We start from the raw sequence: 20,546 nt of genomic DNA, 5'->3' as shown, positions 1-20,546 counted from the left end.
AATATTATGTGTTAAAATGGTAAAAACTGGAGTGCTTTATGAAATAGTTCTAACAGGATCCAGATAATCTGAACACTCTTTAAATTTATAAGAAAATTTCCACTTGCATTTCTGGGGTTAAAAGTCCAATAATATCTAACACTTTTTAGTTTAATGGTATTTAATTTTTATACCCTCTGGTTATGTTAGAGAATATTCTTACAGGCTTCAGGAAGTTTGAATTTAAATATTTTTAAGATAATGGGTATTTACATTTATGTAAAGGCATTTCTGAGAAGGAAGTCTACACCGGGTTTGACTGGGATTAAAAATAATGTTATAACCAGTGTTATTTCAATGAAAATAAAATAAAAATAGCAGGATGGGGCTTCCCTGGTGGCGCAGTGGTTGAGAGTCTGCCTGCCGATGCAGGGGACACGGGTTCGTGCCCCGGTCCGAGAAGATCCCACATGCCACGGAGCGGCTGGGCCCGTGAGCCATGGCCGCTGAGCCTGTGCGTCCGGAGCCTGTGCTCTGCAATGGGAGAGGCCACAACAGTGAGAGGCCCGCGTACAGGAAAAAAAAAAAAAAAAAAAAAAAAAAATATATATATATATATATATATATATATGGCAGGATGAACATAAGGAAAGTATACAGTTGGAAATAATTAAAAGCAGAAGTTAACAAACAGAAAATAAAGAGATGACAAAGGATTAAGAACTCATTGTGACTTAATGGGTGGCCTTAAAAGACAATGTGTTCAAGAAAATCTGCACCAAATTTTTCAATAAGCGTACAGCTTTCTTAAAAGAAAAGATAACTGCCTTGGAGAACACTGGTCATTTAAAAACCTTCCCCTCTCGGAACGTCACAGGAGTGCCTCGAATGGGCAGACTGACCTGCAGCCCTACAGGGAAGTGAACCCAGGCAAATGTCTTTCCAGGCTTCTCCGATGCAGGAGGGAGGGGCCCCCGGAAGGTGGTGGTGGTAGTGATGATGCCGAGTTGCCAACAAACAAGGAAGCACAGGATCTTTCCAAGTTGTTTTTGAGGTGAACTGCCTTACAGGGATAAGGTCTACCTTGCCCGCCATGCTGAGTCTCAGAGGGCTTTATCTTTTCTCCTTGAATCACAAGACCCCTCCCACACTTCTCCTGCTGACCATGAGGTAATAGAGTAATAGAATTGAGGAGTGGAGGTGTGTGTGTGTGTGTGTGTGTGTGTGTGTGTGTGTGTGGTCTCCGAAATAAAAGAAAGCTTGAAAATAGATGTGGTGTGTCAAAGAACTCACCTGTTAAATACCTGGCTTCTGGTATTAGCTGGAGCAATCCTGTCTACATGAGAGGTGAAATTACCTTTATAAATGCATTTACACTAACTTGCTAGTCGATTAGTCCTCTGGTAATTTTGCTTTGAAAGGAGGTTAGAGATAATGTTCACCGTGAAAAATGATACTCACCTGAAAAAAGAATGAGGATGGTTCCAGCTCTCAGCAGAAGAGCTTTGGGAGGGATGGACCTTCCAGGTCACCCTGTATTGTTCACCACCCACTCTACCCTTTTACAAGCTGGGTCCACATGAAGATGCCTTATTTGGGGACCTATCAGATGAACTGACCTCTTCTTTGAGGTAAAATAAATACTGATCCAATTTATATCAACAAAGCTCTTACTTAGAGTAGGTGGCAATGACAGTCAGAAACAGGATTATGTCACTAGAGAACAATGACAATGAAAAAAACTTGCCAATGATTAAGTGGAGGTGACAGCTTTCCATCTACCTCTACTTCACAGAAAGTAGGGAGTTGCTCTTCTATGCAGGATGCTTCTGGGGTTTTTCAGGTCTTTCTTGTGTAAGTAACTGATGAGTCATTGATGAGCCTTACTGGGATCATCTCTTTTCTGTGCTTCTGGAAGCCCAGTCTCTTCTTTTGTCCATTATATTTCTATCTATTCTGATCATGAGTTGTTTGCCCAAGTCCAAGGTTGAATTTTGAGCTGAACTTCTTGTCTTTTCTTCTCCATGTCTCTCACGGACCTACGACTATTTCTGCTGTCCTGGAGATGCTGAAATTCTGTCTTTTCTCATCTTTTTGTCGATTCTAGCATTCTTGCCCTCTGAATTTGGCTTGAGAAAATCAGAAAGAAACCTAATAGAAAAAACATAATCTCCCACTTTGATGGGGATGGGAGAGGACCAGAGCCTCCTTGAAGAGAGGAGAGGTTGAATAGGAAAAGGTGCCAGGATCAGGCAGAAATAGAGGAAGATGATCTTGAGGAAGAAGGGAGATGGAAGTTATTTTGCCCAATTGATAAGGAGACCAATAATGTTGCCAGGGTTGTTCAGGTTCTTGAGTTCAAATACCAGCTTCACCCTTTTCTAGCTGTGCTTTTGGGCTTTTAACATGTGGTAACTGATGTTCTCCTTGCTACTCATTGCTGCTCCAGTTATTCCCAACCTCCTTAAGAAAATATCAACAAGCTCATTTTCTGGTAACTCATTTAACTTGACCACTTTCTCCTAGTTGCTGGTATCTGTGGACCTCCTGACCACTTTTCCTTAGTCATCAACCTCTTTGGCATCAACTCTTCATCCCAAGTCCTGCTATTATCTTGCAGTTCTTCAACAGCCACATGAAAAAGTATCTTGACTTTCCAGTTCCCTGAACTTCTTATTTGCAAAGACCTCTTTCTTCATTCTACTTTAGCTGTCCATTCTCATGGCCACACCCTATTCCCCGTGAATTAGAGAATTCGGTCATCTGGCTCTGACTACACTCATCTCTTCTGGCTTATTACTCGATCAACTAGTTCCATTGCACCATTCTTCATCAAGATACCTCTATTCTCCTTCCAATCTCCCAGGCTTCTCCTTTCTTTCTTTTCCTTATTATTTCTATAATAATCACACCAATGCCCTAAATTCCCTTGCCTGTAAATGTTTTGATCACAGCTGTGTGGAAAACCCCCAATTCTGGGGTTTTTACAGAGCCCATTTCTTGGTGGTTTTACATTCGTTATTGTGTCTATTGGATTAATAGCTGAGTTCTCCCTTAGGCTGTAAGCTCCATGACATCAGGGATTAAGTGTGTTATTTTATTTGCAAGTTTATTCGCAGTGCCTAGGAAATGGTCTGGTAGAGTATGGGCTTAATAAATATTTTTTAAATGAATGGAAAATCTGCTGAGCCCCAATTGCCTCATTTTTTAAAGTAGGGATCGTAATATAGGCTTCAGAGTAAGGCTGGTGAAGATTAACTGAGATCTGTGCATGTAAGGAACCCAACACAGTATCTGGCATAAATTTACTGCTCAATATAGTTTTCGTTCAATCTTTTTCCTTCTTCCCCCTTTTTCTTCCTCCCATTTTATAACTAGCAACTGTTTACCTGCCTGCATGAGTGTGTGGGTGTTCTGTGGTCCAGACTCTGGTCTTGGCGGATGAAAACAATGAGTAGTGGCCTAGGGAGGGGTGGAGGGCTCATTGTTGACCTCTGGGGAGGTTCAGAGGCTCCCTTAGCCTATATTTCTCCGGACCCTTGACCACGTCCACTGTGCCTAGAGCAGGTGTTTCTGCCAGAGGGAAGTGACAGGAAGACAATTTGCTCAGACCAGCCAACAGACCTTTGATCTTGGGAGGATGGGCAGAGAGGCCAGAGTCCAGGACTGCAGAGAAGAGCTGAGGTTTTCAGCAGTCATCAGAGGATTCCTTGGTAAGAAGCAATTTTATTGGCTTTGACCTTCAACCCCAGCTCTGAGTTCTGCTGGGAGGCTTCTGAGCCTGAATCCTGCCTCTCAAACGCTCAGATGTGGGCACTCCTCCAATTCTACCTTTATTCCAATGTTTGGGTGACTGTCCCAGTTGATTCATTTATGTGCCGGCCTTATCCTTTGATTCTTTCACACACAGGCCATTTACCAGGACTGTAATGAATAGCTTTTAGCATTGTATTCACTTGGGGAACTTGGAAAAATATAAAGGTCCTGGTCTTATCTCTATAGCTTCTGATTGAATAGATAAAGTTTGAAGTCCAAGAATCTGCACTGTTTACAAAGCAGTAGTTTTACTGATGGAGTGGTCACAGTTTGTAGCAGCAGACCAAGGGACACTGCATTTCATCCTCTCCATTGGCCCAGGTCTCCCAAAGACAACCCCCTGAGGTATGTACGAGGATGGCCATTCACAAAGGTAGGAGGTGAGTTTATTACAACATTGTACTTTGCATTTTCCCCATATCTCATGGAGATCCTGGAGTGCCCTTCCAAGAGGAGGCACTAGAATCTCCTATGTGCAAGTTTCAGCTTCTACTCTGTGATTCTTCTGTTTCTGATGTGCTCCACCCCTAAGCTGAGGACCACTCTGGTGCCCCTGCCCAGATCGCTTTCCCAGAAAGGGATCACCTGAGTGTCAGGTCTGCATGCTGTCCTGGTTTAGTGCTGCACACAGTGGTATGGCAGGGCTACACTGGCTAAAGGAGACATGCACATAAATATCTGACACTCTTCAGCCCACAAAAGACTTCTACCACCTACACACCTCCTGGAAGTCCCTCTTTAATTTTAATAACCGCCTATAAATGTGGCTTCTAGCAACCTAATTCAGTCTGCTTGTCCCTGTCCGTCCACATTTCTTGAGATTCTGAGCGTTCAGCTTGTCTTCCAAGTACGCAATTGTCCATCAAAACCAAATCAATCCTGGGAATTCCCTGGCGGTCCAGTGGTTAGGACTTGGTGCTTTTGCTGCTGTGGGCCCGGGTTCAATCCCTAGTTGAGGAACTAAGATCCTGCAAGCCGTGAGGTGTGGCAAAAAAAACAAAACCCCAAACCCAAAAAAAACCCCAAATCAATTCTTCCTAACGAATACTATCAACAAGCTCATAAAAGTAACACTGCTGGTAATTGCCGTTTTTTATTTTTTTACTTAATTCCTACTTGGACAGCTATTTATACCACTTGCTTTCCATGCCTTGTCTCTAATCCTTTGAAAAATTTGCAAAGTAGCTATTATCTCCATTCGGTGGATGAGAAAACAGAAATTCAGAGACAGATAATGTGGCTTGCCCAGGGTCATAGAATTTTAGAATCCAGTTCTGTAAGTATGTAAAGCCTGAACTCTTTTTTTTTTCCTACTGGGTTAGGACATGATGATCTCAGTGTCTTTCTCTTATTCCTTTCAGGCTGATACACAGCTTGTTTACTTCCTCTGTCCTTGCTGTCTACTCCTAGAGATTGAACCTGGGATGAGTTCCCAATTTAAGATTGTCATCTAAAATGATGAGTATCATAAATGTTCATGTATCACCCCAACTGATAAGAAGTGGAGCATGTGTTCTTGAGATTATTTCAGTAGACATTTATAGAAGATCTTTGACTAGTTTAAGCACCCCATCCCCCAAAGCTGTTCTTTATACCAAAGTGATACTTGACTATACTGCTGGTGACATCTACCAGTTGTCAGGCTTTTAGTGATAAGACACTTAATTACCATCTGGAAAGGTTCCTAAATTGAAAGTTCAGATGAAAGGGAAGGAGCATTTACACTGAGAGCCGCCTGTGTCTGTGAGGCCTGGGGATGCAGGCCTCTTCCCTTCCCCCCGGACCCCTGTTCCAGTCTGCTGCTGGTGCTACTAACAGAGTTTTGGAGGTTGCTTCGAAAATGTTTTGCCTTTATTATTGCACCTAATGGTATATAATTTTGAGTATATGTTGCAGACCCTCTCCAACCTATGGCAAATTACAAGATCAATGACATTTAAATCATTATTTGACTCATGTAAAGACCTTCTCCCTAACAAACCCAATGAGGAGTAGAAATAAGAATTCATACAAATTGCTATTTTGCTATTGCCCTCTCTGCTCTGATGTAACAGTTTTTCTTCCCTCTGGAATGAATAATTTTTCCGTACTATATTTTACCGTATTAAGATCAAGCAAGAGTGGTTTGATATTTGGTGAAACCAATGTCTGAAGCAAAAACTAGAAAGATGTTTTTCATCAGCTGCCTCTTTCAGCAGATTAAGTCAAGCTTGTCTGGGCTTACCTTTGTGGTCTTGGAAGAGAAGGCTTTCCACAAAGGGAGAGTGTTAGCCAAAAAAAAAAAAAAAGCAGAATTAACAAGGTGAATGTGGAGTTCTGTACTCTGCTCCACTGGAACACAAAGGCCAGCCGCAATCAGTCACAATCTCAAAGTTCCCATCTATAGGGCAGATGGGATAACACTTGCCACAAATCTTTATTGAGCAATACGTCAGAGTTCCATTACCACAGGTTAATGAAATGTCTGCAGTTGCGTTGGAGAGAATTGATTTTTCCTTGTATTAAAAATAAATTACTACTATTATATCAACAACTTCTTGAAGAAGTTAAGTTTTTGGATTTTCTCAGCATCTAATTTTGTTAGTGACCAGAAGAACAGTCCCATTCTTACTATTTCACTAGCTTCATATGATAATCTTATGCCATAGGGCTTTTCTAAAGTCACAGTTTTCTTCCTGGAACATTTAATTCGGTTGAACTTTTAGAAGTCTGCACACTTGTCCTTTTCCTCTATGACATTTTATTAATTCCTATCTCCAAAGTTGGTTGTGTTTTTTCCTCTACCATTTTATTTGATAAAGTCTTCCTTCCAGGATCGCAAAAGCATTTTGGTCTTTTAGGATTAAAACTTAGACATCTACCTCTTTTTACTGCAGTTATTAGTGTGCTGCCTCATTTTTCCTGTTTAAACACTTACAACCTGTTCTTTTTGCGTGCTTCCCCCTGCTGTGGGCTCTACCGTTGCGGAGCAACAGACTCGAGACGCGCAGGCTCAGTGACCATGGCTCACGGGCCCAGCCACTCCGCGGCATGTGGGATCCCGGACCGGGGAACGAACTCGCGTCCGCTGCTTCGGCAGGCAGACTCCCAACCACTGCGCCACCAGGGAAGACCACAACCTGTTTTTGAATCACCTCCTTTAAGACATTTGCATTGGCTCCAGGCCAGCATTCCTCTGTCTGAACATGGGTATAGCTCACAGGGCTAGATGTTTGCTTGTCAGCACTATGGATTTTATATAATGGCCCTGAAGCCCACAAACATTCTTAGGTTTGGTCAGCTGTCTTTATACAGCCATCCCTCGGTATCTGTAGGGAATTGATTCCAGGACCCCCTTGGATACCAAAATCCACAGATGCTCAAGTCCCTATATAAAATGGCATAACTTTTGCATAGAACCTACAAACATCCTCCTGTATGCTTTAAATCATCTCTAGAGTACTTATATATCTAATACAATGTAAATGCTATATAAATAGTGACCAAGGAGTGGCAAATTCAGGTTTTGCTTTTTGGAACTTTTTGGAATTTTCTTTTTTGGCCTCACCACATGGCATGTGGGATCTTTTTTTTTTTTTTTCTTTTTGGAATTTTTTTCGAATATTTTCGCTCTGAGGTTGGTTGAATCTGCAGATGTGAAACCCTCAGATATGAAGGATCGACTGTAATCATTTTGAAAGATCTGAAGGAGAAATGACATTCATGAAGAAAACAAAAAGGAACAACAGTGTTGCCAAGATTCCAGTTTGTGCAAAGTAGAAGGGAACAGGATGTGGGATGTACATTCTGCCAAATACACTTAAGAATTTGCTTTGGGGAATTTTAGCCTCCCCTTGCTCTTCAAGATTCATCCCTTATCTTTCTGGGTCATCCTGGGAGAGAGACTCAAACGCAGTACCTCTAATAATAGTGTCTGTGGAGTGGACACAGCCAAATGCCCCAATATTTTTTCACTCCTCCCCTCCTTTTTAATTCCAAAGGTCTAGAGGAGCTAAGCTGGGGATAAGAAATTTGTAAATGATTGATTTTCATTGCCCCAAATGCCCACCTTATTTTGGCAACAATGTTTTACACCCTTCTTCATAACCCACTATTTCCTTATACTGTCCCCAGAATAAACTCTGACAATAAAGTTATAGATTGGGGGCTGGGGGTAGGGACTACAAAAATTGAATACCTAAAAATGGAAATTTAAGGATTTAGTTGAATTTCATATACATTCAAATAAAATAAATTTCTAATTTACTCCTAGTGTTAAAGCAAGGAAAATCCCCCATCCATTTAGATAAGGCCATCATATGATGTCCTAATCTGGGCCAAGATCTAATCTGGTCCAGTTGAAGCAGAAGAGAATGCTAAGGGAAGAGAAGAGACCTGTTTGATTTCTATTTCTCTGCTGAAAATAGGAAAATGGAAGGTGGTTCTGATTAAGGCAGGACCTAGAACAATGACTGGTTCATATCAAGCACTCCATTTATTACTAGTACAAAAAAGGTCTTACTTTCGATGGGTTCTTCTCCAGAGCAATTCAGTATTTTCAACCTCAAGCAGACCGTCTCCTTTCAAGACCTTTAATTTTCCCGTTAGTGCAGTGACAATAGTTTCCAAAACCCAAACTGCTGCTCTGCTACGTAATTACTCAGCACAGTGAGATATCTGAAACTTTGACTGTCCTAGAAAAATGCTAACAATGTGGTCTCTGAGTCAAAACTTGGGTAGCTCGAGAAAACCTGTATGCCTGAACATCTCATATTTAGAGAAATAATCATTAACAGTAATATTAGCCAAGACTTACCCAGGGCTTACTGTGTCCTGGGCCCTCTTGGGTACATGACATGTATGTCTTAACCCATTTAATCCTCACAGCAATCTTATGATGTAAGATCATTCTTGTCCCCATTTTGTAGGTGAGAAAACTGAGTTACAAAAATGTTAAGTATCTTTCCCCGAGTCATTCAGTGCACAGGGATGGGAAGCTGGGCAGGTTGACTGCACAAATAAAACAAATCCCCCTGAAGCCCCATCAGAATACCATATCAAATCACCCGATTCCCTCTTCTGTCGTCAAGGAAGACAGGAGGTTGGCAAATGGATGGAGTTACTTTTTCTCAATTCTGCCTGTTTTGATTCCTTTCTGGATGAGTTCTTATTTCTGCTTCCCCTGCTCCCAGTATCTGTGATCGCCCAGCTTCTGAGACCCCCATAGCCACCCCCCCCTCTTCACTGCTAAACTGTAAGGGCATAGTCTGGGCACTGATGCACACACCCGGCTGAAGTCAACTTCTTTTGTAAAGTCACACAAAAACTTGATTCTTGGGTCCAGTTCTTTCTGGAAATACGGGTAGCTGGGGAAAAAAGCATAAACCAAGATTTCCCCCAGACTGATATGATCAAAGAAACCTAATTCAGAATTTCTTTGGAATTTTGTGTTCAGCGACCTAAAGTCTCCTAGAACCTCAGATTTAGAAAAGATTTCCAGGGTAGCTTCCCGCCCGGAGTCACTGCCACCAGAATACTCCCCCCACCTCCCCGTCCCCCCGTGATGTTTTTCCAGCCTCTGCAAAGCAAAGGGACATGGAATGGTGGGGTTAGAATGTTGTTGCTTTTATCTGGCTTTTTTACTTTTCAGTTGAATATGAGGTATTTTGACATATAGGGAAGAATTTGTGCATCGTGGAGAACTAGACATTATCTAGACTCTAGAGCAGGGGTCCCCAACCCCCCGGGCCGCAGACTGGTACTGGTCCATGGCCTGTTAGGAACCAGGCTGCACAGCAGGAGGTGAGCGGCGGACGAGCGAGAGAGGGAAGCTTCATCTGCCGCTCCCCATCGCTCCCCATCGCTCACGTTACCGCCCGAACCATCCCCCCACCTCCATGCTCCGTGGAAAAATTGTCTTCCACAAAACCGGTCCCTGGTGCCAGAAAGGTTGGGGACCGCTGCTCTAGAGCACATGACTTCCAGTTACCTGATTCTAGCCTTTCACTGCCACGTGGGCTATTTCACAGAGCTGTATATTGTAGATAACTAAAAGCAACAGGAAATAATTCTCATCTGTGAACGTGCAAATGAATTCTGTCCAGTAGAGGGACCATCCTTCTTCCTTGTGGTAAAAACACTTGAAAGGGAGTTTCTTTTGGATACAATTCTTGGTTGACTTTTATCTTCTACTGTCTCCTGACTTTCATTGTGTTGCGATATCTGCCTTTGATTTAGTAATCATTTCTTTGTAGGTAATTTTCCCTTTTTTCTTTTTTTAACTGTCTATGTTTAGATTTTATTTTTGTGTGTTCTTCAGTTTCACTATGTGAAAGTGTGGATTTCTTTGATTTTCTCTAACTTGGTATTTGTTGAGATACTTGAATTTGAGGATTGGTATCTTACATCACTTTGGAAAATGACCAGCCACTACCTTTGAATATTAAGTCTTCTCCAACTTCAGTTAGATATTTATTAAACTAATGTTTCTCAACAAAAGTACTATTGTAAATTTGGATAGGAGATTCTTTATTGTGTGAGACTGTTCCTTGCATTATAGGACATTTTACATTCTTGGTTCCCAGACACTAAATGTTATTATTGTGATGAAAGTGCCTCAGACATACCCAAATACCCCTAAAACTAAGTATCTCTGCTTGGGGACTACTGTGATAAATCTTCACTCTTTCATCTAAGTCTTTTCACCTTCATAGTTTTAATCTTTATGCCTCTCTGTGCTGAATTGTAAGTAATTTATTAAGCTGTGTTTTCTGTCTCTGGTTTTCTCTTCAGCTGTGTCTAATGATCTGTTTAACCTTTCTGTTGGGTTTTAAAAGTCAGTTATTTTTCATTTCTAGACATTCTAGAAATTTGCTTCTTTTGTAAATGTATTTAGTTATCGTTGATAACCTTGTGTTCCTTTGTCATATTTATATTGGCTTCTTTTATTTCTTTATACATATATTAACCTTTTTATATTTCTATATGTCATTGAACCCAAGATATCATTGATTATAAGAAATACCACTCATTCATTTATCACTAAGAAAGATAAAAGACTCTGTGTGACAGACAAGTAACCTTACAGTACCTCTCTGTAAATAAATATATTTTCTTCTTCATTCAATATCTTGAGGGCATGGACAGACTCTTACCCATTTTTGGAAACTGATCAAACATCTAGCACTTTTTCTTCAGATTCCCCTGTAATCTGAATTAAGGCTTACACTTTTTTAAGGCTTACATTTTAAGACTGTAGTGGGAGAAACCAGAGAGATTATGACTCTCATAGAATTCAAAATTCAAAGGGAAACTTGGTTCAGATACAAAATAAGATTTCAATTGCACAAGTTATTTTTATAATTTCTTTAATTCTATTTTGTCCATCCATGATCATCTTTGTGTTTGCAAGTCAACACATCAGATATGGATGACAGGATGAATGACATTGCCATATTATTGTCAGAAGGATATGTACTTTCAATTGTGTGTCTAGAGGTGGTACTTTCAATTGTGTGTCTAGAGGTGGTACTTTCAATTTTGTGTCTAGAGGCGGTAATGATTTGCTCTGAGTAATACACATTTCCTCGCCTAAGTCAACCTACCAACCCATGGTGTACATTTATAGGACGATAGGGAGATTTAGATACAGTCTGTGGTTATGATGATGGAATAAAGATAAGTGGCCTACATATGAGTAAAACCTGTTCTCTGGCCTCAGTCAAGACCCAGTGGTCCTTCCTTGATGACACAGCCCCAAGTGGGCTCTCTCTGGTGCCGCTGAAAGCCTGGAAGATGGGCTGTATCTCCCATTTGATCATAATCCTGATGTCTGCCCTCAAGTCCTTACTTCCAGGATCATTTTACTCCTGCCCAACCTCAGAGCCCCTGGCAACCTCAGCAGCTGACACAACCAGCTCTCCTCCTCGTACTTCCTCAGTGCCAGGGGACACTTAGCATTACTCTCTCAAGGTGAACAGAGTGCTCCAGGGAGAAGGTAAGATACACGTCCACGCATTCCTTCTACTGCCATTTTTCTTTCTTTTCTTCTCCCTGCAGCGGCCCTGTGGTCTGCTGCCACCATCGCCACACCTGTAGCTGCAACTCGTATGGCTGCGGGTTTGGGAAGGGCTGTTGCCAGCAGAAGAGCTGCTGCCGGAAGCAATGCTGCTGCTAGGTGGCCTGGCCCGGCCCTGCTTCTGGGGTAAGAGATGCTGGAAGCTGTTCTCTGCAGTTAAGGAGACTTCCCTTCCTCTTCCCCCTTGCTGTCACCTGGATCTCCTGGGACTTACTCTTTTGGACAATATCTCTGGTTTTTGAACTCTGTGCTCCTCTCTTTCAAAATGATGGTCTTAAACCTTTTTATTTGAAAAACATTCCAAACAAACAAGAAATGGTTTGAAAAAAATTCCAAACAAGAAATGGCCATTACAGAGTTGTAAACCCAGCCAAAGGGATCACAGTTCTGAGTGTTCTATCTGATGGGTGTTTTGCAGCCTTCCAACTTGGTACTTCTACCTCTCTGTGTGCACACTATGTCTATTATTCTTACCTGCTCTAGTCCTATTACTATTGTTTCCAGTCATCACATAGCTCCTGCCTAAATTTCCTAATAAAACATGAAAACCGACCCTCGGGAATTCTGCTTTTATTCTGCTATGGCAACAACAGCTTTCCATCTTCTTGAAAAATTTGAATGACCCACATGCAGAGACAGCAAGGCACGCACAGGACTTCTGGGGTCCAGGCCTCCCAGCCACACGCCGTTTTCCCATCTCATGAGATGGATGATTCCGTAAGATAATTCAACTCCTGCTACCTTGTGTACCTCTTCCCTAAAGGCCCTGTGACCCTGCTTATCTGTCAAAAGTGCATCACATTCCTCCAGTGACAACTTTCTCAACCAGATCTACAGATTTCACCTATGTCAAGGCCTAAATATAGGCAAAGGGCAAGTCCAAACAAGCTAGAACTATCACCTTATTTATTTCTTCTCAGAAATGGCTATTGTCTTGCCATTTCTATCCCCTTATTTCTGTTATTTGTCTATGAGTTCTGTTTCTGTTGTTGTTTCTGAGTCATTCTATGTACAAAACAAAACATTTAAAATATTTCTCCATAAGGTGTTCTTACCAGTCACAAAACCCTACACCTTACAAAGCAAACCTGTGTTTTAATTCAAAGGAGTAATAATCTTTCTCTTTAATGAGATACCAAATAAAAATTTTTATTTACAAAATATTTGATGTTTTTCTTCTGTGTTTGCTCCTTTTAATTATAAATGCACATTTATTTTTCCATACATATTGCCAAAAATGTAAAAACATCAGAATGGTTACATATAAAAAACTAAAAAATTCTACCTCCTTATTCTCCAATTTAATTTATTTCCCAAGACTTTAAACGTGTTTTTGAAAATTAATATTTTAATTTGGGGGTGGGTAATTTATGTGGTGTGAACATCAAAAACCATGATGAGATGACATCTCCCTCCATTTCCCATTACCCCACAGCAGGGAATTATTATTATTAGGTGTTTGGTTTTTTCTTTGGTACTTCCAGAAAACTTGTATATGTATATAAGCCAATATAGATATTTTCTCCTTACTTTTACACAAATGATGAGCTATTGCATTCATTATTATTTTGGCATTTGACTTTTCTCCACTTAATAATAAATTTTTATTAGTTACTTAATAATAATAATATATTTTAGAGCCCTTTATCACTATGAAAAGATATTCCTCATTTTTTTATCTAGTTAATATTATTACAAGTGAATATACTGGTGTCCCATAATACATCTTCCCTGTCCCCATTTAATGAAATTTGAATAGTTTCCAATCCTTTGTGTTTAGAAACTTTACTGTAATGAAAAACCTTTTAAACAAATCAGTTCTCAGGCATGCAAGTGTATCAGAAGTATATATTTCTATCAGAGAAATTTGTAGGTGGAAAGGCATACACATTTCTAATCTTAAGAATGATGAATTTTCCCTTGTAGCAATGAAATTAATGTACACTCCCACCAAGAATCTTTGAGACTGACTGTTGACTCATTCCGAGAGAACAAATTCTGTCATCACACATTTAGATTACTTTCTACTCTGACAGATGAAAAACAGTGTTTCGTTGTTTTTTTTTTATATATATACATTACAGTTGGTTTTTTTTTTTTTTTTTTTGGCCATACACGGGCCTCTCAGTTTTGTGGTCTTTCCCGTTGCGGAGCACAGGCTCCGGACGCGCAGGCTCAGCGGCCATGGCTCACGGGCCTAGGCGCTCCGCGGCATGTGGGATCTTCCCAGACCGGGGCACGAACCCGTGTCCCCTGCATCGGCAGGCGGACTCTCAACCACTGCGCCACCAGGGAAGCCCTACAGTTTTTTTTTTAAATAGATCTTTATTGGAGTATAATTGCTTCACAATACCATGTTAGTTCCTTTTGCACAACAAAGCAAATCAGCCATATGCACACACATGACCTCATATCCCCTCTCTCTTGAGCCTCCCTCCCAGCCTCCTTATCCCACCCCTCTAGGTCATCGCAAAGCACTGAGCTGATCTCCCTGTGCTACGCTGCTGCTTCCCACCAGCCAACTATTTTACATTCCGTAGTGTATATATGTCAATGCTACTCTCACATCGCCCCAGCTTTGCCCACCCACCCCATGTCATCAAGTCCATTCTCTATGTTTCCCACTTTATTCCTGCCCTGCAACTAGGTTCATTAGTACCATTCTTTTTTTTTTTTTTTTAGATTCCATATATATGCATTAACATACGGTATTTGTTTTTCTCTTTCTGACTTCACTCTATGACAGACTTTAGGTCCATCCACCTCACTACAAATAACTCAGTTTTGTTTCTTTTTATGGCTGAGTAATATTCCATTGTATATATGTATCACATCTTCTTTATCCATTCATCTGTCGATGGACATTTAGGTTGCTTCCATGTCCTGGCTATTGTAAATAGTGCTGCAATGAACATTGTGGTACATGTCTCTTTATGAATTATGGTTTTCTCAGGGTAGTGGGATTGCTGTGTCATATGGTAGTTCTATTTTTAGTTTTTTAGTTTTTTAAGGAACCTCCATACTGTTCTCCATAGTGGCTGTGTCAATTTACATTCCCACCAACAGTGCAGGAGGGTTCCCTTTTCACCACACCCTTTCCAGCATTTATTGTTTCTAGCTTTTTTGATAATGGCCATTCTGACCGGCATGAGGTGATACCTCATTGTAGTTTTGATTTGCATTTCTCTAATAATTAATGATGTTGAGCATCTTTTCATGATCCTCTTGGTCATCTCTATGTCTTCCTTGGTGAAATGTCTATTTAGGTCTTCTGCCCATTTATTAACTGGATTGTTTGTTTTTTTGATATTGAGCTCCATGAGCTGTTTGTATATTTTGGAGATTGATCCTTTGTCTGTTTTTTCATTTGCAAATATTTTCTCCCATTCTGAGAGTTGTCTTTTGGTCTTGTTTATGGTTTCCTTTGCTGTGCAAAAGCTTTTAAGTTTAATTAAGTCCCATTTATTTTTGTTTTTATTTCTGTTACTCTAGAAGGTGGGTCAAAAAAGATCTTGCTGTGGTTTATGTCAAATAGTGTTTCTCCTATTTTTTCCTCTAAAAGTTTTGTAGTGTCTGGTCTTACATTTAAGTCTTAATCCACTTGGAGTTTATTTTTGTGTATGGTGTTAGGGAGTGTTCTAAATTCATACTTCTACAAGTAGCTGTCCAGTTTTCCCAGCACCACTTATTGAAGAAGCTGTCTTTTCTCCATTGTATGTTCTTGCCTCCTTTGTTATAAATTAGGTGCCAATATGTGTGTGGGTTTATCTCTGGGCTTTCTATCCTGTACCATTGGTCTATATTTCTGTTTTTGTGCCAGTACCATACTGTCTTGATTATGGTAACTTTGTGGTATAGTTCAAAGTCAGGGAGCATGATTCCTCCAACTCCGTTTTTCTTTCTCAAGATTGCTTTGGCTATTCGGGATCTTTTGTGTTTCCATACGAATTGTAAGATTTTTTATTTCTAATTCTGTGAAGAATGCCATTGGTAGTTTGATAGGGATTGCATTGAATCTGTAGATTGCTTTGGATACTATAGTCATTTTCACAATGTTGATTCTTCCAATCCAGGAGCATGGTATATTTCTCCATCTGTTTATGTCATCTTTGATTTCTTTCATCAGTGTTTTATAGTTTTCTGAGTACAAGTCTTTCACATCCTTAGGCAGCTTTATTCCTAGGTATCTTATTCTTTTTGTTGCAGTGGTAAATGGGAGTGTTTCCTTAATTTCTCTTTCTGATTTTTTGTTGTTGGTGTATAGGAATGCCAGAGGTTTCTGTGCATTAATTTTGTATTCTGCAACCTTACCAAATTCATTGATTAGTTCTAGTAGCTTTCTGGTAGTATCTTTAGGATTTTCTATGTATAGTATCATGTCATCACCAAACAGTGACAGTTTTACTTCTCTTCCAATTTGTATTCCTTTATTTCTTTTTCTTCTCTGATTGCTGTGGGCTAGGACTTCCAAAACTATGTTGAATAAGAGTGGCGAGAGTGGACACCTTTGTCTTGTTTCTGATCTTAGTGGAAATGCTTTCAGTTTTTCACCATTGAGCATGATGCTTGCTGTAGGTTTGTCATATATGGCCTTTATTATGTTGAGGTAGGTTCCCTCTATGCCCATTTTCTGGAGAGTTTTTGTCATAAATAGGTGTTGTATTTTGTCAAGAGCTTTTTCTGCATCTACTGACATGATCATATGGTTTTTATTCCTTAATTTGTTAATGTGCTGTATCACTTTGATTGATTTGCATATACTGAAGAATCCTTGCATCCCTGGGATAAATCCCACTTGATCATAGTGTATGATCCTTTCAAAGTGCTGTTGGATTCTGTTTGCTAGTATTTTGTTCAGGATTTTTGCAACTATTTTCATCAGTGATATTGGTCTATAATTTTCTTTTTTTTGTGATACCTTTTTCTGGTTTTGGTATCAGGATGATGGGGGCTTCATAGAATGAATTTGGGAGTGTTTCTCCCTCTGCAATTTTTTGGAAGAGTTTGATAAGGATCGGTGTTAGCTCTTCTCTAAATGTTTGATAGAATTTGCCTGTGAAGCCATCTGGTCATGGACTTTTGTTTGTTGGAAGAGTTTTAATTATGGTTTCAATTTCATTACTTGTGATAGGTTTGTTTATATTTTCTAATTCTTCCTGGTTCAGTCTTGGAAAATTGTTCCTTTCCAAGAATTTGTCCACTTCTTTGTGCTTGTCCATTTTCCTGGCATATAGTTTGCAGTAGTCTCTTATAATCCTTTGTATTTCTGCAGTGTCAGCTGTGATTTCTCCTTTTTCATTTCTAATTTTATTTTATTATTTTTTTGTGGTACGCGGGCCTCTCACTGCTGTGGTCTCTCCCGTTGCAGAGCACAGGCTCCGGACGCGCAGGCTCAGTGGCCATGGCTCACGGGCCCAGCCGCTCCGCGGCAGGTGGGATCCTCCTGGACCGGGGCACGAACCCGTGTCCCCTGCATTGGCAGGTGGACTCTCAACCACTGCGCCACCAGCAAAGCCCCTCTAATTTTATTGATTTTTGTCCTCTCCCTTTTTTTCTTGATGAGTCTGGCTAAGGGTTTATCAATTTTGTTTATCTTCTCCAAGAACCAGCTTTTAGTTTTATTGATCTTTGTTAGTGTTTTCTTCATTTCTATTTCATTTATTTCTGATCTGATCTTTATGATTTCTTTCCTTCTACTGACTTTGGGTTTTCTTTGTTCTTCTTTCTCTAGTGGTTTTAAGTGCAGGGTTAGAGTGTTTATTTGAGATTTTTCTTGTTTCTTGAGGTGAGATTGACTTGCTATAAACTTCCCTCTTAGAACTGCTTTTGCTGCATCCCATAGGCTTTGGTTCGTCATGTTTTCATTGTCATTTGTTTCTATGTATTTTTCAGCTTCTTCTTCATTTTCCTCAGTGATCTCTTGGTTATTTAGTAGTGCACTGTTTAGCCTCCATGTCTTTGTGTTTTTTACAATTTTTTTTCCTGTAATTGATTTCCAATCTCATAGTGTTGTGGTCAGAAAAGATGTTTGATACAATTTCAATTTTCTTAAATTTCTGAGGCTTGATTTGTGACCCAAGATGTGATCTATCCTGAAGAATGTTCCATGTGCACTTGAGAAGAAAGTGTATTCTGCCACTTTGGGGTAGAATGTTCTATAAATATCAATTAGATCTATCTCGTCTATTGTGTCATTTAAAGATTGTGTTTCCTTATTTATCTTCTGTTTGGATGATCTGTCCATTGGTGTATGTGGGGTGTTAAAGTCCCCTTCTATTATTGTGTTACTGTTGATTTCTCCTTTCATGGTTGTTAGCATTTGCCTTATGTATTGAGGTGCTCCTATGTTGGGTGCATAAACATTTATAATTGTTATATCTTCTTCTTGGATTTATCCTTTGATCATTATGTAGTGTCCCTCCTTGGATTTTTCAGAATTTCCACTGAAAAATCAGCTGATAACCTTATGGGGATTCCTTTGTATGTTATTTTTTGTTTTCCCTTGCTGCTTTTAATATTTTTTCTTTGAATTTAATTTTTGTTAGTTTGATTAATATGTGTCTTGGTGTGTTTTTCTTAGGGTTTATCCTGTATGGGACTCTCTCTGCTTCCTGGACTTGGGTGACTATTTCTGTTCCCATGTTAGGGAAGTTTTCAACTATAATCTCTTCAGGTATTTTCTCAGACCCTTTCTTTTTCTCTTCCTCTTCTGGGACCCCTATAATTCGAATGTTCATGTGTTTAGTGTTGTCCCAGAGGTTTCTGAGATTGTCTTCAATACTTTTCATTCTTTTATCTTTATTCTGTTCCTGGGCAGCTATTTACACCATTTTGTCTTCCAGCTCACTTATTCATTCTTCTGCCTCAGTTATTCTGTTACTGATTCCTTCTAGTGTATTTTTCATTTCAGTTATTGTGTTGTTCATCTCTGTTTGTTCTTTAGTTCTTCTAGATATTTGTTAAACATTTCTTGTATTTTCTCAATTTGTGCTTCCATTCTATTTCTGAGATTCTGGATCATATTTATTATCATTACTCTGAATTCTTTTAGGTAGATTGCCTATTTCCTCTTCATTTATTTGGTCTTGTAGGTTTTTACCCTGCTCCTTCAACTGTTACATATTTTTTTGCTGTCTCTTTTTTTTTTTTTTTTACGAGTAAGATTATGTTCCTGTTTTACTGGTTGTTTGGCCTGAGGTTTCCAATACTGGAGTTTGTAGGCTATTGGGTAGAGCTGGGTCTTGGTGCTGAGATGAGGACCTCTGTGAGACCTCACTCCGATGAATATTCCCTGGGGTCTGAGGTTCTCTATTAGTCCAGTGGTTTGGACTTGAGCTCCCACTGCAGGAGCTTCTGCCTGACCCCGGGCTTGTGAACCAAGATCTCGCAAGCCATGTGGGGTGGCAAAAAAAAAAAAAAAAAGAAAGAAAAAGAAAAAAGAAAGAATAACAAAATAAAAAATAAAATTAGACTATGAAACTAACAGATATGTTAGAAAGAATGTAAAAATAAAAATATATATGAATCAACAACTGGAAGGTACATCAGTACCACAATAGTCAAAAAGAGAAGGAGGGAAGAGAAAAGAAAAATGGTGGGGGGAAGGCCTTGGCTGTGGAGGGCAGGGACTAAGCCAGGGTGAGGTTTGGGTGGTGGGCAGGGCCAATGCTCAGGACCCACAGGGCTGGAAAAGGCCCTGGGGGCTGTGGGGGTTGGGGCTTAGGCTCAAAGAACAGAAGGGATCCAGGTGTGCCCCCCCAGGGGACCTCACCTGGGAGCCCAGCAGCCTTCCTGGGCTTGAGAGGGCAGGGCAAATACCCTCCTCTCCTCTCCTGCTCCTCCAATTTGGGGTCTTGAAGGGTCCCTCCTGCCTGCCTCTCCTGATCTCCCTGGCCTCCCTCCTATGACCCCAAGACCCATGTGACCTGGAAGGGGCTTTGGATTGCAGGGGACTGGCCTGGGAGCTCAGCAGACTCCCCAGGCCTGAGTGGGTGGGGCAATTGTCCTCTGCTCCTCTCCTGCTCGTCCCGGAGGGCCCTTCCCACCTGCCTCTCCTGTTCTCCCCTTGGCCTCCCTCCTATGCCCCCAGGACCCAGGTGGCCTGAATGGGGCTTTGGAGTGGGGGGGGAACCAGCTTGGGAGCTTAGCAGGCTCCCCAGTCCGAGTGGGCCAGGTGATCACCCTCTGCTCCTCTCCCACTCTTCCTGGAGAGTCCCTGCCACCTGCCTCTCCTGATCTCCCCCACCTCAGGGGCACCAATCCTGTCTGGCCTCCACTTCTCCTCCCCCCTCAGTCCCACTATGTCCTACCAGTTCAGTCTGGGATTCCTCCCATCTCTTTGGATGTCAGAGTCCCCCACCAGCAGCTGGCAGGCACCCTAGCTGTGGGGAGATGCTAATTCCACGTCTTCCCACATTGGCATCTTGAATCCATCTTCTTCATTGTAGTTTTTGTACACATTTCTCTTATGAGCATTTTTTCACATGTCTGAGCCCTTTCTCTGAATTCCCCGTTCACATCTTTGCCCATCTTTTCATCAGGGTTTTGACCTTTTTTCTTATCAATTTGTATTTGTTCTATATAAATTAGGGAAAGTAGCTTTGATGAGTTGCAGTATTTCTTCCAGATTATCACTTGTCTTTTGGTTTTGCTTATATTACTTTTTCTTCCATGCGTAAGTTTAGTTTTATGCTGT

This window comes from Lagenorhynchus albirostris, chromosome 6 (assembly GCF_949774975.1).
Source record: "Lagenorhynchus albirostris chromosome 6, mLagAlb1.1, whole genome shotgun sequence".
Classification (NCBI taxonomy): domain Eukaryota; kingdom Metazoa; phylum Chordata; class Mammalia; order Artiodactyla; family Delphinidae; genus Lagenorhynchus; species Lagenorhynchus albirostris.
The sequence above is the reverse complement of the archived record's forward strand: the minus strand, read 5'-3'. Positions refer to the sequence as shown.